The sequence below is a fragment of the Pinus tabuliformis genome, chromosome 1_2 (assembly GCF_031772625.1).
Source record: "Pinus tabuliformis cultivar Carrire ecotype Pingquan chromosome 1_2, CPIR1, whole genome shotgun sequence".
NCBI classification, from domain to species: domain Eukaryota; kingdom Viridiplantae; phylum Streptophyta; class Pinopsida; order Pinales; family Pinaceae; genus Pinus; species Pinus tabuliformis.
In genome coordinates, this window is record NC_142298.1 from 1097561085 (window position 1) to 1097578573 (window position 17489).

Genomic DNA, 17489 nt, shown 5'->3' on the forward strand with positions numbered 1-17489 from the left:
GAATTTTGCAAATACCTGGATTAGCCAACGCCGAGGGTGGTCGAGTTGATTGGAGGACGAAGACTGTCATTGAATTTGCAGGTGGCGGCGTCCGAATCGTTCAAATTTGAAATCTGGAGGCAATTTGGCGTAAAAAGAAGAACAGCGCACCCGAAACTTACCAATGAAAATGACCAAAACGGTCACTTTCTGCGTTTTTTAAAAAAAAATCGGCGCATACGCGCTTTTGGCGCTTTCCCACGATGACGTCAGGATGACATCATCAGTGGGCCCCGGGTACGGATGGGTGACGTGGATGCTTACTGGGTTTATGACATAGCAGGACACGGTGGCACAGCGTGGCGGGCGACGTGGTGCAGCGGTGGGGGACCGGGTGTGACATCACAGTGACAAGGGTACTGATGCAATTGGGGTGGCTGGTTTGCAGGAGGCAGTTTCCGGTTTCCCCGCACCGCCTTTGGGGAGAAGCGGTTTTGGGGGGGAGGCCTCCGAAAACCCCGGGCTACCGACACGTGGCGGGGGTACGACGGCAAAACCACCAATCCCCCGGACGTTAAAGCCCGGCATGTTGGGGGCTCATATCACCCGCCCACCATTAGATTGGGCGCAATGGGAGATCGACGGCTGGCGAAGCCTCCAGCTCAGCATGCAGGTCTTGGAGCAGGACCCGCCCAATATTTAAATGATATTTAATGGCACGGGTGAAAAATTATAGTCCGAGTGGGTTTTGGGGGTTCAAATTAATGCAGGTCATGGCGCCACAAGGTATAAGAAAAATTAGTTAAACATTTTACCATTAAAAACATTGGGTTTCAACTGAGGGGGGAACTTTTGCAAGGGTTTAGGTGAATGGGGGTTTAGGTATAGGCTATTAATCTTAACCAGGGGTTAGATTATTTCCGGGGTAAGGACGCAGAAGGGTTGCCTATAGTCCCAGATGGACTAATGTCTCCCATAACCATGTTATTTAGCTATAATGCTAAAGGGGGGGGATATTTAATATATTTTTGGGAATTTTCTATAGTTTTTTGTAAGAAATAGGGGAGGGGATGTACTAGGGAGCTATATAATAGGGTTAGAAGTTAATATTTGTTTGAATGTGAGGTGAAGTGGGAAACCAGAGATAGATGAAGTATGAAGTGAGGACTTTACACAAGAAATGTGGCTTCTTTTTGAAGAAGAAGGTCACAACTTGTAATGGCTTTCAGAAGGGAGAAATGCAAGGAGGACCATTTAGGCAGATCCTAAAGTCCTCAAGGGGATGTTAGTAAGAAATATTTTGAAGGGAATGAGGGAAGTTAGACATGCTTTGATAGTTTGCCATATGGACCATTGTTCTTGCCCTTCTCCTATTGATGAGACAAGATAATATTTTCAATCATAACATGTGATCAGACCTTACTTCTGCAACCTCCAACAGCCTACCCTGCCTAATAGACCTAACATTTTTTCTTCTTCAGGATGGGTGCACTTAGCCTTGCAAACCCTGATAATCCTCTTTTCTTTTTGCTGCCCTCCTATCTAAATCTACCCTTATATCTTCCAAGGGCCCAGATTAAGTAGATGGGCTTCTTTCTTTCTCTATCCAGCTACTCATCTGTCAAGCTTGAACTGTTTGAACAGGTACTCATTCTCTAGTCTAGAACAAGCAATTTAAAACATGGCATGGCCCAGCTTGAACTGTTGGGTCATTCATCAAGATAGTAGTGGCATTTTGGTTGGCCACTTTCCTGATCTTTCTTTGGGGTTCATTTCAATTATTTTTTCTGACCAATTCATTTTTTTGCCTTTTGATTATTCTTTTAAGGCATACCCTCTTTACATTTTTTAACTGTCTGTTTCTTTCACAAAAGATGGAACCTTTGTATCATCAAAGATGAACATTTTTGGCACTTCCACTGTCAATCATGAAAAATGAAACACTATTGGTATAGGAGACTAACACACCCTACAAGGTTTCCAGGCTATATCAGTGGCTAATGATGTGATTATTCATTGTGCCATTTTTATGATGCTAATTTCTATCATGATGTGATGTTTAGATTATCAAATATGTGATTTACTAACTAAGTTAAATAAGTCATGGAAACGATGCATAGTTATAGTAGGAAAGTTAAGTTAATATGCTATAACAATGACAATTAATGGTTGTGTAACTCACTATTCTTTTACTAAATATTTATTTATGTAATGATGATGTTTATTCTAATGATCATTGAGGGAACATAGAAAGTAATTTAGAAAGTTACACCTTGGTAAATACTAAAAAAAATTATTAGCTCCATGCATTTCCTACGAGGTTATCGAAGGATGTTACAAGTGGTATCAGAGAAAAAGGTTACAACACTAGCGCCTTTTGGGAATCATTAAGCACAAAAAAAGTACGTGTATTATGCTAGTGGGCATCATCTCAGGTATGATTCTAACTGAACATGCAGTAGACTACAAATGACATCAGATGCATGATGCTTGATTAATGACTGCATGAAAGAATATAAAGTGATAATATTTCTTTAAAAGATATTTTCATGACATTTTGATATTAATGTGGATAAAATACAATAAAACCTCTGTTTCACCTATGAACAATCCTGAGCGCTCAATAGTTATAGGGAAGATTAATTACGAACCTTTACATGCATACTATTACAACAATGATTGTGGCAGTTAAAGGAAGGAAAAAAACATAACTAAAGTTATAATACATTTCTTATAAAGAATGAACACATGTATGGTTTGTGTGATAACTAAAGAATGTAGAAGTGGGGTTGTACCTAAAGAGGGCAATATAATGCTTTGAAAAAAATTGAAACAACCTCTTTAGATGTTAAAAATAAACAATGATTGTGGGGAAAAACTCCACAGTTAAGCGCGCTTGAGCCAGAGGAGTTCTGGGATGGGTGACCTCCTGGGAAGTCCTGGTTACCGGGTGCAAGCCCCGGAAGTGATGATTGATGCTATGTGATTCGTTCTCCACATTTCACTAGTTTCAATCCCACTTCTTCACCCCTGTGAGCATCACCCGATGCAATGAGTGCTAAGTGAACTATTCAAAAATCATGAGATATTAGTCACTTTACGACTACCTCTCATGGAAATGGTCATACTTTGAATGACTTACTTAACGCAGTTGAATCCCAAAAATGATATCTAATATAATGCACTGCGTAAATCCCCCATACTTAAATAAACAATGAGTCAAGCGGAATTCACATAGTGAACTTAAATTAAATGAGCAACTCATAGTAGCATAATGTTGGGTTATATTTCTTCATGTAGAGTCGTAGATGAAAGTTTGCATTCCATGTGTTTGGCAAAAGTGGTAAATGACATCCAAAGTTTTGTTGTCTTAAATAATTACATCCCTCGGAGTTTTGGATGTGATTTAGCACATGTTGTGCTGTACAACAACCCCCCATTTTATAAAATTTTTCTTGAAAAATCATAATATGAAATGGGTCCCTTTTAAAAAAACTTAGATGTGTGAATAAATTGGTATTAACCCATCTTTTGAAAAATCCTCATCAAAAGGTCCAATGGAAATGATATATTATAAACCTTTTGATTAATAATACAATAGGTCTTTTAAATAATTACAAAGCTCTTTATTATTACGATAAAGCGATCGCAAGATCGCATATCGTAATAATAAGAAAACATATATAAAAGACCCATTAACTACTCCGATCCGAAAAAGGAAATCGCTATCGGATATCGGGGAAGGCAAAACACATCGTATATAGAAAGCACCTCTCCCATTCCTCCGATGCGATAAAAGGCATCACCATCAGCAATCGGCCTTAACAACCCAGCATATGGATTATGACACCTTCAAATCTTCCGATGCGATAAGGCGTATCGCCATCGACGATCACAGATTTCGCAATGGCATAAGTAATATGACCCGAGCCCATCCCCGATTGCGATACATTAAATCAAGGCACGTGTTTCGAAACATATTTGAAAGGCTTGCATGCATTGTATCACCTTTTGGTGATCAAGGGATATTTTGGACTTATCATGAAAACCTTCCTGTTCACGTTACCAATCATCGATTGTGATTTAATTCTGATTATCCGCCAAAAAATCTAAGCCACGCTTGAATGGATCATTCACCATATGAACGTTATGATGGGTATTTAAAAGCTCCCTTACCATGATTGACAGGTTAAATGGCCAATTAATGAAGCAGTTATGCCAAGATTTTCCCTTAGATAGTATCTGCGGCAGTTTCACTATAATCTTAGATTATTTACTAATTGATATAATTCTTTTATATTGGCTCATACTACCTATGCTCTGTATCATGCTGGTTTCATTCCTTGTGCAGAATTCCGCCAAAATAACAAGTTTTAAGCAAATGGGAAATAAATCCAAGAGATCCATGGCAGCAGCGGCCCCTACAGTAACAGTGCAGCCCATTAGTGATCCAGGACCAAGTAAAAAAGGTTTAATCTCAGACACTACGTGTCTTGGCCTTGGAAATACAAGTTGGCAAAGTATCTACAATTTAATTGAAGCAGAGGAGCCTGAGGAAGTGTCAGAAGAAGCTACTGCAGACTCAACTAATAAATCATAAGCCTCCCTTAAATACTTAGCTGACTCATATTTGCACAGGATAGCAACACGGGAGAAAATTCTTCCATACACTGATGCAGTCAGATGGGTGGTTGAAGAAATTCTAGTTTCAAATAGAACGTTTTGCACAGTTGACGGAAGAATTTTTGGTTCATTTCAGCCTGATGACTTAAGAAAGATGTATCATTTGCCCGAACCTGAAAAGAAATAGAACAAAGCCTTTCTGGAGAAATTCACAGCAGAGAACGAGACGGAATTGGCCCCAATTAAGCAATGGAGATAGAACCCCACAAAGCACAAACATGAATCATCGGGTAAGTACTCCGTGTATTCATTATCATCTCCTTACTTTTATGATGGGGCAATGATGTGTAGGATGTGGGGAATGCATGATTCAGCAAAATTTACTATTGAAATGGTTCCTTTAATGGAAGCGGCTGTTAATAGTTATGTGATGGATTGGGCAAACATATTGTCCAATAAATTAGCCTCTGCAATTCTTGATTTTAGATCAAATTCACATAAAACCACCAAGACGATTCCACTTTTCTATTACAGTTCTTATGTTATGGATATGCTTTGCTTTAATTCCGAATACCCGGTGCTTGGGTGGAGATGGATGTCACAAGACCCTAAGCCAATCCACATTTATCATCAAATGTTATGGAAGGTGCACTATAAATACCACTTGTACCAAATCTGTAATGGTTTAATGTTGCCTATCCATTATGCCATTTTTGATAAGCCTGCCCCAAGGATTTCCGAGGAGGCAGAGATTGACTTGACTGCTATAGGGAATTGGTTCGGGGAGGACAAGTTCACATATATAAGGGTTTATGGTAGCCTTGAAAAACCCCATGTCCTTCCTTTGTATATACCTGATAAGTTGTTAGCTTGAGAGTTGGCCTACCAAATAACAACACCAGGAACATCCAAAACTCTTAGGACTTCTAAAAAGTAGTCATGGCCTACGTTTCCTTTGAGATGTGGTGTTTATACTCTACATGATTACAAACATGCGGAAAAATAGACAGGAAAAATAAATATGCTCAATCTTCCAACCATTCCTAACAGGCAATTCAATCCAAGGAAAGTTGCCTATAATGTGCTTGAACAAGCCAAACTTACAAAGTTCGACCATGAAAAAGATGAATTTGACGACCTGTTTTCTTCAGTAGAATCATTATCTCAGGTGAAAACGTTGGCCAAAATGAAATATAAAGATGAAGGACTAGTAGAATTTAATAGGCTCAAAGAACAGAGTTTGCAAACTCTGCCTCTGGACTTATTAGCTACTACACCAACAACTCAGTCAAGCAAGCCTGAACAGCGAATTATTGACAAACCTCCCACTACAAAGAAAATCCCCGAAAAGGGAAAAGAGCCAGAACAGGAGACAGAGCAGGAGAAAGAAAAGAAATAGGACAGTGAATATATTGATCTAGAGACTCAAATTGATCCCAAACTCCTCAAAGAATGGCAACAATTTGACTCTATTATAAGCAATCCTGAGACTTCACAAGGGTTTGACACACCTCAAGTAACAGTCAGTCAAGAAACAGCAACAACTACGGTTCCAACTGAAGGGACCAGCGGCCTATCCATCAGAAAAGATGCGGAAATAATTCCTAAAGATCCATCCGATCAGATTGTTTTGCAGATAGAAGACATACCACCATTAGATGTCTTTTACAGTCCCAAACACAGGGTTGTAGTGAAAAGACAAAGGAAAAGGAGAAGACTTGATCAATCTTCCCTTTTTCCAGAACAAACAGAGATGGCTAATGTGGTGTGGAAGGAGGAATTTAACCCTTCCGATGACCTTACAAAACTTTCTTAGTATGCTAGAGCTTATTCGGCAGCCACCATGGATAAAGCCTCAGAAGTAAGCAATCTACTTAAGGAAAGAGATCAAACAATTGTTTCATTACAGTCACAGGTGTCCGAAGCACAGCGAAAAATAGAACAGTTAGAATAGCAACTATCAACACAGCAGCAGGTAAACAATCAATTAAAGGAGCAATTGCTTAAGGAGAAGTAGAGGATAGACGTAAATGCAGTACAGAAACAAAAGGAATTATCCAAGGCATTGGCCAGATTGAAGACAGTGAATGAACAAATGAGCAAGACTAAAGATGAGCAAATTGCTCAACTAACACACCAAGTAGAAAGGTTCAAGAGTCTTCCTCAACCAGCAGAGTTCAGAACCAAAGCTCTCCAAATAAACAAAGCATTGATTACATAGCTAAAACTGCTATGTCACAATATTTCTCTGGTTGAGCCTCTTTGTGAAATTACTGCGTCAATAGTTGACAAATCAGTTAGTGCCAGGTAGGATTTAGAACAGGCCGATGAGACTTCAACCAAATTTCTTGCTTGGCAAGACACCAGTGAAGGGAAAGCCGTGAATCTACCCAAAATTCTAGAATCACACAAAGACATCCTTTTCCTAGAATGGCAGTCGCAATTAATGAAAGCGGAGAGAGAAACCTCAAGATGCAGATTATCAACCAGTAATTTAATTGAGTTAATCAATGACACTCTTTATCTGTCTAATATGATTTCACAGTGCTCTCCAGGTAAATTGATGTCAACCAAAGCATTGGAACAAACATGCAATCAAGAATTGGAGAAGAATGGAAGATTAATCGCCGACATCCAAAGTTTAACTTGGGATACCTTTTGGATTTTCTTAATTAAACCATACAGTGAGAGGGCCACACTCAAATGTTTAACCGATGCGATCGGTTGCATGATTCCCAAAATCCATGATGCCACATACTCAGCTCAACTACATTCTCCTCTAAGTCGCCCTCCAGAATTGCAACCGATGCTTGCTATCTACTAGCTCAAGCCAAAGGGAAATCATTCGAAACAATGAATCATGCTGCCCACCGCAAACAAGCTGATTTTGAGGAGATACTCATAATTTAGTTGTACCAATTAATAGCATTTTTATTTCGTAATTAGTTAGCCTAATTAGTATTTATAGGCCCTTTCATGCATTTAGAAAGGGTCCTCAATTTCTGTATGAAATCAAATCAGTAAGTCACACTATTGTGCTTCTGATATATTTTTTATAAAGACTGGACCAGTATTCTAAATTTTAATGAAGAAAGCTTTGATGAGATGTGCACTATTGCCTTATTGTGGAAGTATTTCTAAGTTAGAAGAAGGAATTTGAAAGTGATTGATATCAGGAGTGATTCAAATAACATATGGTGCTATTATATATGCTCTTGCCTCATTCCTGCATGTGAATCAGTGTTTATTTAATCTTGCTATCATTGGATATATGTATGTGTATTAACAACAATCCTTATACTTTTCACTATTGAATGTCTAAGGAGTGCTATTCTTTCAATCATATTGGTGTCTATGATATATATGAAGAATAGTGTAATAATGTTTTCATGATTACTTTGTTCAACTACTTGAACAAAGTAATTATCATCTGAATAAATGTCTTTTTTTACCAATAGAGTCATCTATATGCATGTTTGTGTATAAAGATCATCAAAAGTTACACTAAAGCAGAAATTTCCCAGGATAGGATAGTTGTTCATAATTTTACTTTTAGATTAAATTTTTCATCCCTTATCATTAGATATTAGAAAATCAACCACTTATCCATCCTATTTACCAATCATTAGGAAACTGGTCCCATTATTTCCAGTCAAAGCCACCACACCAAACGGAAAAGGAGCTACCTTTAAGGTCCAGACCGGGTGGTTTTCCCCGATGTTGTTGTAACAATTTTCGAGGCATCAAAAGAAAAATATTTGGGGGCATCTATACCTAATGACCATGTAACTCCCACTTTGATTCCAACAAAGTTCGTTTTTGTCTCAGATTCCATAATCTGGTGGTTTTTTCCTATTTGTCACTACCCTGTAGGGATTGGTGATTGTGTTGTTTTGTAGAAATTTTACCATTGATAATACTAATATGATTCATGCTATTTTGTATATTATATTTTTATTGTATCTCTGATAGTTTAAACATATTCATGTAATTTTATTTCATGTCCACTAATTATTTATTAAAATGCCTCAATGGCGATACATTGCATGCTTACAAATTGTTTGTTAAAATGCTTCAATGGCTATAGATTACATGCTTGCAAACGTTTGCTAAAATGCCTCAATGGTTGTAGATTTCATGCTTGCAAACTATTTGATAAAATTCCTCAGTGGTTGTAGATTGCATGATTGCAAATTCTTTGCCCAAAATTCCCCAATGGTTGTAGCTTTCATGGCTGCAAGTTAATTGTAAAGGAAAATAAATTGCATTATGTCTTAGTGTTCAATGGGACTATTATTTCTCTATAATATTCATGGTTGGTAAGGCGGGACCTTATGGAAAGTACAATTCTATGGTATGGAAGATATGTTAATTTTTTTAAGTTAAATGATTTTTATTATGTGAAAATTTGGAATGTATACCACTTGTATGACATGTGATTATTTTTTCTCAATGTACTTTTACAATATGTTGGACCCGTGTTGAGGGTCAAGTATGGATGCATGATCTACATAAATGTTCCTTTTCTTTAATGATAATATGCAAATGAGCGATTACGTAAATTACAATGGATTTTTAGACAATGACTATTTTTATACATTGAATTATTATTAGGTTGAATGGATATGGAAGCCATCATGGGACTAATGTGAAGATATAATATTTTATTTTATTATCAAGTTAATAAATACATTGTTTGGGATATTCATGAAATGAACCTAGAGTTTTAGAAGACTTTCCAACCTATGAAAAGCTATTGGTGGTTAAGTCCAAGATGGACCTTCCCTAAAAGTCTCCTAAAAATCTGTAGGAGAGAATAAGAAAAAAATAAAATATTAACATAATGGGAGATAAATATTATGTTAATCACTTAGTTGGAGAGAAATATTGTGGGGTGGAATAAAGCACACCAGGAGAGAAATATGTGATTTAAATAAAAAGAAAAGAATTGTGTTCGGAAAACTAAAATAAAAATGTGTAGGTAAAAGGTTGGCAAATGTTAAAGCAGGACGCTGCTAAAAATATGTTGGGAAGAAACCACCAAGGAATCAACGAGGTTGTTGATTCTAGTGGCAACTGGATCTTAGCTCATTGGGGAACTATTGGATATATTTCATGGTTGGGTGGAATATGATTGGTTATTGAATAATTTCACAACATTAACTATGGTTAGATGAAATTTTATCTATATTTTTCTATTGATTTCAAAATTGTCTAGAGATGTTGGATGTTAGAATATACTGTAAGTTGCATGTATCTAAGTTATTGTATTTTTTATAGTTCTACGTGCGTGATTTATTAATTTATCTAAGAAATAACTTTGATAAAATAGGTTATGTTTGTAGGTTTGTATGATCAAATAAACACATCAGAAATGAATTATCTATATCCATGCATAGAGGAAATAAATTGTTAATGTATGTACTTATGATTTAACTTATGACGAAAATAGTCAAATCAAAGGAAAATGGCTACAGATAAATGCCATGAGTTTGAATTTGATTCAAATTATCATGGGAGAGAAAGACAATAATTTCCAAACAACACCATTGGGAAAGAAAGACAGTTGGAACCCCTAAAGAATAGATAACATGAACTTGATACAATATTTTATCATTTTAATGATTAGAGAGATAGAACTCTCTCAATACTTGTGGAAGTATTATGATTATTGATAAACGTTATTGATTCTACTTATTGAACATAAAGATCCTTCATTTTGAAGGGAAAAGATTTCCTTTTTAATTATTAAGGTTGTTATATTATGAGTAAAAGTTAATGTTCCAACCAAAGAAGAAAACTAAGGACGGTGTTCTCTTTAATGGGGGGCGTATGCAATATCCTTGGCGTAAGGTAACGTAAAATCTCTCATAAAATGAGTGTTGTTGAATAATTAAATATTATTAATTCTTATATAGATATTACAAGAAGAATATTCTTCTAATTCTTAATTAAAATAATATTACAAGAAGTAATTCTTAATTCTTTTATTTATAAGAATTTTTATTCTTCTATGTAAATAAAATGTACTTTCCAAGTTTGTATATTTTATGAGTTTTAGAACTAATGAATCATAGTTTTAGAAAAGCTATGGATGAGTGATATGTTTTCCACAAGGCAAATGAAAATCTACCTTGGAAAAAAAACAGGAGCGATTTATGGAGTGATTTTAGAATTTAGGAAAAATTTGAGTTATGGAGTGATTTTTGGGTGATTTTGGAATGATTTTAGGATTTAGAAAAGCTATTGGATTTTATTAATTTTACTTATTGTATGGGAAAGTATTAGAACTAATGATAGAATACACGTAGAATTAAGCCAAGAGAGAGGAAGGAAGGATACGAAGCATGCATTAAAATAAATATGTATACTCTTCAAAATTTATTATTATGTTTGCATATGGTGCATGAAGAAATAAGAATCAAATTTGTTTGCTTGAAAATTTTCATGTGATAAAGAGTCGAGATTATTTTCTTGGGAAAACCTCCATGGACATTCTTCCATAGAGGAATGAGTGTTTTGTTCGTTTAATTGTTAAAATATTTAATCTGCATTGAATTCTTAAAATATTTTCATGGCTAAATAAGTGTGTGAATTGCATGAGTGATTGGATAGATGTGTAACAATTGAAATCCATTTTTGTAAATGAGATTGTTGTCACCAAAAGCTTCTTCCATAATTGAAAAATTCATTTTAAACCTCTAAAAGATAGTGTCCAAACTTGATGGCTAAAATATAAAATTATTTAATATTTAAATCTGGAAAAATTGGTTGCAAATATTCATTCAAATCTTCCAAACTGTGACTGCTCTATAAAAATGGAGAGATTTTCTTTTAATGAACCCATTTCCAAAAAAAACCTCTTTTTGTTTTCAACATAACATTTCCATATGTTCGAAAAGTACATCCAAAGTTGATGAAAAAATAGGAAAAACAAAGTAAATAGAGTACTTACATTTGATTTTTTTAGTCGGATAAGGATAGGTGTCTAAGTACATTTAGAGATAACTAGTGTGTTAATGCTATCGAAAATAAATAAATTAATTGCATGCACAAACAAATAAATATTAAGTTTTATATTTCTTAAAAAGAGATGAGTTATTTTCATGCACAATAATAGAACAATTATGTTGATATTTCTTATTCGCATACACAAAAATAGAATAATTATATTGATAATTCTTGAAAAGGAATTAAGTTATTTCATTTAAAATATTACAAAGGATGTTATCATGATGCATATGCATTAAATTTTTAAAGAGAAATATTGGGCTTTTAAAGAGAATATGTGCTTACGTGCATAGCAATAATATCTAGTATATTGAATCTACTAGAAATGAATATGTGATGTTACATGCATGGGAAGCTTGAGTCAAGCAGAAAGAAATAAGTAACTCTTTTTAGAAATAGTTCGCATAAAGTATTTGCATAAAATTCAAATGGTTGTGTTATTTGAGAAATATTTGTTATTCGTGTTATTTCTTGAGGAAATATTACAAAATTGTCTGATGTGTTAAATGATAAGAAAAGATTTTGTATTGGATGGATAATATCTAGTGAGTTAACTAACGTTTAGAGAAAGAATAATTAGTTTGTTAGATTCCTTCGAAAATAAATATATATATTTGTATGCAAGGAAGTATTTATTGTGTTAGAACTCTTCAAAAATAAGAGAAGATAAAAACATGTCCTTGTATCCACTATTGAATTAGATTCTTGGAGACGAAAACTGGTAATTGCATGTTTCATTGTGTTAATATTCCTTTGGAAAATAATCTAGAGAAACATATACAGTCTAATGCATGGAAAAGTATAGTGTTGGTATTACAATTTTGGAGAACGGGGAGGTGAGATTGTGTAATATTGATTATGTTAGCCTTGTTTTGGGAAAAATAATATGCATTTACCCATATAAAGGGATTATCCATGGTATTATATTTCTTTTTAGAGAAGATTATGTATAGTTATTGGTCTAGATCTTTTGGTAAGAGGCATATCTCTCTTTTCATGCACCAAAGAATAAGTGTTATGCGTTTGATCCCTTAGAAAGAAAGTATGTTTTTTTCCATGCAAGATTTAGTTAATTTCCTTTGGAAAGAAATATATGTAATAATTTATGACAATGGTAAATGGACGGACTCCATTATAAGCATTGAATGAAGGCTGAACACCCTCAAGAGTGTCTAATAATAAAATTAAACATTTGTTGGTTTTCACCCTACGGGGTTTCCAAGGTATATTAGTGCCTAATGATGTCATTGTTGGTTGTGGTATTTTTATGATGTTAATTCCTTTCATGATCTGATGTTTATACTATCAATTATGTGATTTACTAAATGAATTAAACGAATCATGGAACCGATGCATAGTTATAGCAGGAAAGTTAAGTCAATATGCTACAACTATGACAATCAATAGTTGTGTAACTCACTATGATTTTAATAAATATTTCCTTATGTAATGATGATGGTTATTATAATGATCATTTAGGGAACATAGAAAGTAATTTAGAAAGTTACACATTGGTAAATGTCGAAAAAAATTCTTATCTCATTACATTTTCCTGCGAGATTACTAGAGGATGTTACACCAAGGGTCGAATATCGATGTCATAGAACACTTAATATATACAAATTAATAAATATCATACCGTGCAAATTTGTAATGAAATTCAAAGTGAAATTGATAACAAATTTAGTAATATATTACTATTTTTTATGAAGTTGTTTTTTGTTTTCTTAAGAATTTGATGATATAATTTTTTTATGAGATCACTAGTTTATGATACATAAATCCATTTCCAAATATATTTAAATGGATATAAAGTCATGGAAAATACTCAAGTTACCTAATCTATACACATTTATAACTAAAATATCATTTAATATCTATAGATTTAAAACTCAAATATGCATTTGCAATAACTTTTTTCAAATTTCAAATAAAACTCATAAAGAGTACGAAAGAAAATTAAAAAATTGGAAATTTTAGATCTCTTATATGAAGGGTAATATTTATGTAAATTACAAATTTTTAAAAATTGATTAACATAAGTCATAAGTAAAATTAAATTTTTATATTGTTTGAGTATCCCATAATCTACAATACTCAAGTTGTATCAACACAATTTCTCGATTATTGGAATTTTAGAGGAAGAGTGAAAAAGACATAGTAGAACACAAAGTTACTAAGATTGAAAAACCAGTCGAGCTTCAAGGCTCTTCTCATATTTAGATACCATGTTTCCAAACCACACCAAAAAGTTGCTACATAAAGAATAGATAACAGTTCTTGTTTGACTCAATCGGACACCTTCTTTGATATAGTCTAACTCCTTATTGTAAACAATTGTGTTTGCATTAAATGCACTACAATACCAAAAATATTGGCCAATTAAACTACCTAATGTATGGAAGATGCAGTCAACAATTACATTCAATACTCCCCCTTAATTCTAACTTCTTTTTCATTAGCATTTTCGGCACAATAGATTCCTAAATGTTTTCATTGAAATTCAAAACATTCTTTTGACAATGGCTATTTAAAGATGTCTACGAACTATTTTATAGAATTACAAAACTAAATATTGACTTCACCATTGTTGAATAAATATCAGATGAAGAAAAATTGGGTGTCAATGTGTTTACTTTTGTAATGAAACACATGATTTATGGAAAATGCAATAGCTGATTTATTTTCACATAAAATGGGAGTTGTCTCATTCTTCTCCTTGGGCTCAAGGACACCTATCAATGTTCTTAACCGAATTTCTTTGTGCGATGCTCCAATTGGTGCTACTAACTGTTATAGACATTTTTGGGCACTGCAACCCCAAGCATAAAATGTCCATAAACCAAGGGCTCCTAAGTCCCTAAAAGGGTTGTTCTAACCCCTAAAGGAACAAGGTCAACTGATTACAGCTTCTTCCAGAAGTTCTCCATGAAAAACCACTCAGAACTGGTCAAAACAGGATCATTTCAACTGCTCCATAGGCAAAGTGCGTTGCATCTCACCTAAATACACTGTGTGGGTGCGTTGCATTTCAAAAAGCCCTTCTATGGGGTGCGATGGGCAAGAAGTGACAAATGGCAGTGTCATTCCGCGAGGTGGAGAGGCATGGAATCTTCCAGAAACTTCTCCTGTGACACTTGCCTCTCTGAATTCGACCAAGGATGAGTAAGAGATCATGAATCTCCAAGTGGAAGCAAGAAATATCCGAGGGAAGACACTAATCAAATTACAAGCTGACTCATCTCCCTTACAGATATCTATATATGGATCCCTCATCGCAAAGATCAGGAGGATGGAATTTTGCATATTGTACGGAATTGTTGTTGGTTTCTTGAGACAACATCAGAGTGTTGGGTGATCTAAGCTTTCTATGAGGTGAAGAAGGGCTTACTTGCTAAGAGCATGATGCTGGGTCAGAACAACTGGTTGTAACTCCCTTGGCTCTTTCTTGTTTATCAATAAAAGTTATTCAAGTTTTCCTCCATACTCTTGTGTCATTTATGTTTTATGCATTTGTATGGTCAATTTACATCTGATCCTAGATTGTTTATTATTATAGATCCATGTTCTTGTATAGTGTTATGCTACTGTGATCCTACAGGTACTCTGTGAAGCTGGGCGTACAAGGGAGCAAGTAGCGAAAGACTATCAAGAGAGAGAGGAATCGAACTAGGAGATTAGCGCAAGACAGAGGTTGGTCTTCTTTGTTCTTCTCTCATCTATATTTCATAAAGGAAAAATGAAAGTAGATTTACTTTGTTTGTTTCTAGGGTAGCTACCACACCTTAGTGGGATAAGCAGCTCTGTGTAGACACTTTTCCCTGTAACAAAATGGTGACTCCACTGGGGACGAATTAGTTTGTTTGTTTATCTTTCTTGTTGTTTATTTTATAAACTTACAGACAGAGCCTGAAGTCGAGCCAGGTAGCTTTCGAACTGCATTTGCTATGAAAATGCAAAGTAGATAAATCCCGCTTCAGTTAATCTCCGGGATTTCTTTTTAACTTAAACAACTGATTCACAAACTCTCTGATTGCCCTCGTGGTAGCTCTTAGAACCTCCTTAGATCTACCCCTGATTGTTGCATTACTGATTACCATTTGGTCAGCTAAAACCCATGAACTGAACTGCAAACTGTGATCCGGAACCCAAGCAAAATCTCGTCTCTAGCCCAGCGCAGGTACTGTTCTGTGAATCTGAAATTCAGCGCACTTCCCGAGTGTAGTAGGTGCGCTGCATTTCAAATTCCCTGTGTTACAGGTGTGCTGATCAGACTAGGCATTGTTCAGTTTTGGTTTCTGTGATTCATTCTTTTCAATTCTATTCATCAATTTTGCTGCCTGTAATCAGTATATCTCTGTTTGAAACCCCTTTTCCTTGCTGTTATTCTGCCTCCTTTGTGCAAAATAACTGTAAATGTTTTTGTGTATTTATTGAGTCATTTTCAGTTCTCCTTTGCAAAAAGTAACATAATTGTATTGTTGTCCTTTGATTTGAAAGTGTCGCAAGTGTCGTTTTCAATCATAGGAAAGAGTTTGGTTGTTGTAGATAGTCGATTACCCTGTTACTATTGTATTTGGTCTGAATTTGTAATTTTTCTAGTGTCGAAAGCAAGTATTCATTTCCAAATCGTAAAGTGTTGTGATTGTCTCCATTTTTTATTTTGAAAAAGAAACTTGTTAGTAATTGTCGCTTGAAAAGTAATTCAGATTTGTGCATTAGCTTTCTTTTTACCATTCACATACTAAGAAAGCCGAAAACAAATACATGCATGTGCATTTGCATTTAGACTCTTTGATTGGTTTGATTTAGGACATTGCATTTAGTGTGTGCTCTTTGCTCTTTGTGAAATAATACTGTCTCTCTTTCCTTAGTAGCTAGGATTTTCATTGCACAAACAAGATAAAAGATTGTTTATCATCTTAGATTGCATTTTAGGAATTGTACATCTACATCTCGCGGTGAACCTGAAAGACAAATTTCTTAAGCAAGATCAACTATAAAATAAATTTAATGAATCTAAGAATGCTTTGGAACCTAATGCACAACATCTAGAAGTCTAGGCTAGAGACGTATTCCGGTGTCATAAAGCCTGGTAACTGTTGTTCTCACTGATGGTTGGGTGATTCCTCCACTTTGAGACGATAAGTGCTAGTATGGACTTGTGCTCCCACGTACCGTCGAGTATATTTTGGGAGACCACAATAGGCTTAATCCTTTATCCATAGGAAGTCGTGTCTACCGCCCTATCGATCGCAATGCACTGAACACAGCATTCAGGAAGATTGACTGCCGTACCGTAAAAAGTATTCTACAGTTTTGCGATTGGTTTGGTAATCCCTCTACCTAGATTTCCAGAGCAGTCCCTTTCATTCCTTTTCAGACTCCTTAACGGAAATGGTCCATCTAAGCACTTGTCACTTCAGGCTCATTAAAAATCGAAGGCGACTAGAGTCATCTTCTGTTTTTTCTCGACACTTTAAAATTGAAAAAACAAGTTGTGTCAAAGTGTCTAAAATTTATTTTAAACGGAATAATCATCACCTTTTCCTACATTGGTCTTAGGTTGAAGAAAATGGAGTCCACCAACCAAGGAGTTCCCCTTGGAGGAAATCCTAGTCCCTTCTCCTCTTGGGGAGATGTTGGTGCACCCCATATGGCCACATTGTCGCTTCCAGGACTGACAATCGGCTTGCCCGTATGGCTCTTCTCAACCTCTGTCATTCAGAACACCGCGATTCCTGAACAATCGAGTAAGCAAATAGACGAATCCAGAGTTACCCCCTAACCATCTACTTCCTCCAATTCTTCCTCTCCTCCTTCCTCTTTGCTTGAAGGGGCTGGTAAAGCCAAAAATCAAGTACCTGAGAAGAAGA